Here is a 4,250-nt window from a genome sequence, read left to right on the forward strand (position 1 = left end):
ACACACGCACACTTACCTTTCTTTCTTTCTATCTCTCCCTCCCTCCTTCCCTTCCTACCTTTCAATATAAAAGTGCTTATGCCACGAAATCTCAATCAAAACGGTACTGAAGGACAAACATTTTTTAGAAATCCAAGGATGAAGATTAAGAGTCAGCAAAGGACATGGAGTGGCTGGTGGGTGAGAATCAGGGGAGGATACTCAAGGAGAAGGACTGGAGTGCAGAATGAAGGAAGGGTTGACTGAGGGTCTCCAGTTAAGCTCTGCCAGGAGCCACCTTGACCATGTCGTACAGACACGTGGCCACTTTATATTTCCATTCCCCCGTCTACAAAATAAGCCGATCCCTTTTACCTGTATTATAGGGTTTCGAGTTCAGAAATACAAACATTCCAAGTTGTTTGAATGAAAATGCAAGAGTAAGAAAACAGTAACGTTGGCATGAAAACCTTGGTAACCAAACTGAAAGATGAGCTGGACTCAGCCTACGACAAAGCTGTTAGTTTGGGACCATCTTGAGAGCAGGTCCTGCAACCAATAAAGCAAGATCTGAAAGTAACTAGTGGGATTGCACTCGGGTGAAAAGGAGTTATGGTTTTCTCGTTCATTTGTTCAACAAACACTTGTTGTGACACTGTTCCAGGTGCTCAGCATTCAGTGGGGAACAAATCAAGCCCCCTTCACTCAGGGCTCTCATATTCTACTCAAGGAGTGAGAGATAACAGACAAGGAAATCAACAAGATAATTCCAGAATGCTGGATATGATAAAGGAAATGAAGAGAGCGATGAGATGGAGAGTATGGGGTTGGGAAAGGGGTATCTACAATTTAGATAGGCTAAGACAGAGAATGCTTAATTTATATAAGCTCAGCCTGTGAACACAATGGGGAGGATGAGACCCTTAAATCCTTGGGCAAACGATAAAACGGCTTTGTTTACAAGGCAGTAAATGTGTATACCAAAACAGCTTTCAATGGGAGGTTTGAAACTATTTTACTAGAAATGTTAAAAAGGAGAGTACACAAGGATGTTTTAAGAGTTATTTAGGAGTCATTCTGTCTGGAAAGAGGAGAGGAGCATGAAGGCCTTTGGCCCTCTGCGGCTATGATCAAATCAAGCATGCCCCAGTCGGGTCTCCCCTGGTATGGAGAAGGCTGCAGTCTACTTCAGAGCTTTTCCAATTCCCGTTTTTCCCCGGGGCAGGGCAGCGGCATTAGTAAAATAGTAGTGAGAGTTGTAATAGTAGCTAACATGCATTGAGCCCTTTGTTAGTTCCAGGCTTTACATCCAGTATTTCACTCAATCCTGCCTTCACTCCTCCGAGGAAGGTATTAGAACTTAAAGAGATGAGAGCAACATTTCCCACAGTCACCGGTGTCCTCTCCGACTGGAACGCAGGCATGAACCCAAGCTCACGTTATTTATTTCATCTTCAAGCACCTGACCAGACGGTTTCCTAGGTCTAGATGAATTCATTCTGCATTTCCATGTCTGCTGTGGACTGAATTGTGCCTCCCCGCACACTCCGGATTCACACGTGAAAGCCCTACCCTCAATGTGACTGTATTTGGAAATAGGGTCTTTGGGAGATAATTAAGTTAAATGAAGTCATAAGAGTGGGGCCCTGATCTCATAGGATTAGGGTCCTTCTGAGATACTAGAACATTCACTGGCTTTCTCCATGCACACACTCGGAAGAAATGCTGCGTGAGGATGCAGGGCAGAGGCGGCTGGCCAGCAAGGAGCCAGGAAGAGAGCTTCCACCAGGCACCAAATCAGGTGACCCTTGATCTCGGACTTTTAGCTTCCAGATCTGTGAGGAAATAGACTTCTAAGGTTTGAGTGGCCCAATCTATAGTACTCTGTCGAGCAGTCCCAGCCGACTAATACAATGTCTTAGATTATTGCACTTGCTTGTTTCCAGACCGTTAGATCAGGGATAAAGATGGACTCTTTTGATCACAGATAAGGTAGAATGCCAGTGCATTTTTACCTAGCGCTCCCCAGTGTGCCGCTCGTGGACACTGTTTATGAAGAATGGTTTTAGGAACTGCAAATCTCACTTCCATCAGCCATTTCTAGTCTTCCTTCTCCCCTTTAACAGATAGTACACCAAATAATACTCCATACACTCTTCTATTAGTTGACATTGACCTGGGTGCTTTTAAATGAAGTTAGAAACCAGGTTTCTTGTGAGAGCGTATCCTGCAAGGTTAATAGTATTGGCATAAATGTAAATGAAATCATCCTTCTTAAAAGTAGACTTGGTTAAAATTAGTCATTTTCTCTTCTCCCTTTCAACCATCATACCATCCGGACTTCCCCATTTTCATCACACAGTCTACCGGCTTCAAGTCAAAACTTGAAAATACGGACTTTAAAAAAAAAAATTTCTCCTTCTTCTTTCTCCACAGATGTAGAGCATGATAGAGCTATTGTAATGTTTTTCACAAAATACAATCTGCAAGCTTTAAGCATCTCAATATTCTCTGGGCTCCAAGCATGTATCAACCACTTACTAGCTCTGTGGCTATAGGTAGATTATTTGGCAATTCCAAGTCTCTCTTTCTTCATCTGTAGTATGGGTTTATAGTGGGGATTAAATGAGTTTACACAGGAAAGCCTGGCAAGTCATAAATTCTCAAAGACTGTCAGTTACTAGCACCAGCACTCTTGGGATTAACTCTGGCAGCTGACACAAGTACTATTATTATTACTATCGCTGCTGATATAAGTCTAGTATAGCAATTTCTGTCCGTACAAATACTACTTTCTACTTCTGCTGGTAAAAAATACTACGGTGACAGATCCTAAATCCATCAATGACAATAATTTTTCTTAAAAAGATCAGTCTCAGTCCAGATGTCTTCAAAGAACTACCAACTGTAGTATCATGTCCAAATTCCTTCCTAATGATGCCAGAGAAGGCTTTCCCCGGTTGTCTGTTGTCTCCCCATTCTGTCTTCATAGCTCATTACTAGGACAGCCCAGGTATATGTCATAGTTATTAATAGCTTCCCTTTCCCTCTCAAGTGTCCTGGTTAGGATGCTACATTTACAGGGCCACCCTACTTGTTTCACATTTGCTGTGACTTTCGGCTCTAGCCAGCAACACCATCACACACAGTTCACTTGCTCTCACCTTCAAGCTATTCCTCTTGCCTGGAATGCTGTTCTCATACCATTGCCAAATTACGAACTTTCTCTCCTTCAAAACCCTACTCAGAACTCACCTTCAGGATGGAACTTTCTCTGATAATCCTCCCCTCCACCCAATCCAGAAAGCTCTCAGCAAGCATGTAAATAACTCTGTATAACTTTAATTGGCTCTGTTTATAAGCTTCTTCTTGTATCTTTTTTTTCCCCTCTAGGTATTTTTTTCAATGTGTTTATCCTGTCTCCATTAATTTGTAAACTCCCAGAGGGCAAGGCTTGAACACAGGTTGGTGTTGGCTTTATAAAGTGGATGAACAGTTAGGGCTGAATGGCAGACAGGGCAAACCTTCTTGATTACTAATCTGTTAAAAAAAAAAAAAAGAAATAAAGAAAAGTAACCCCAAACCATCCTTTGTTGATGCTTTATTTGTGATGGACTGAGACTGCTAAACTAACGTGAAAATAGATCCAGTTTCTGCTAGTGTCCAGTTAACTAAGATCAAATCAACAGTTACAACCTTTCCATAATGTGAGGAGGAGGGCGCGGGCATATTGTGATCTATATAAGAATGGGCATGAAAGGCATGTTATTAGGGAGATTCTTTTCTGCAAAAGTATATCCTTGTCACTTCAAGGCTGCAGGTCCATCTCAGAAGGGAAATAGTATTTACTTCCAAAACAGATCTAAAGAGCAAACAAAGCCTCAGAAAACACACAATACCACCTTGTTCTAAGTTTATGCTAAGAGGGGTGGGGAAATGAATCTAATTTCGAAGGCCTTTTTTGTGTGTGTGTCTAACAGATAATACCACAAGTTCCAGCTCTCCAGGATCACTAGGTTGGTGGATTGTTCATTTCGGTCCAGGTAACAAAGGATAGCCCGGGGCAAATGGTCCTTTCTCACTGCGGGGGGGTGGGGGGGAAGAAGTGGAAATCCTTTACCGTGACCACCTGCTTCCCTCTCTTCAAACCAGCACACAAAGTGCCAAATATCTGTGCATCGTTCTCGGCACACAGCCCACGGTATAAACCAGCGTAGGCGGTGCGCTAGATAACATCAAAGCCCCAGGCAGGGGCCAGAAAAGGGGGGGGG

Source organism: Ursus maritimus, unplaced genomic scaffold, assembly GCF_017311325.1.
Source record: "Ursus maritimus isolate PB19 unplaced genomic scaffold, ASM1731132v1 scaffold_30, whole genome shotgun sequence".
Taxonomy (NCBI): domain Eukaryota; kingdom Metazoa; phylum Chordata; class Mammalia; order Carnivora; family Ursidae; genus Ursus; species Ursus maritimus.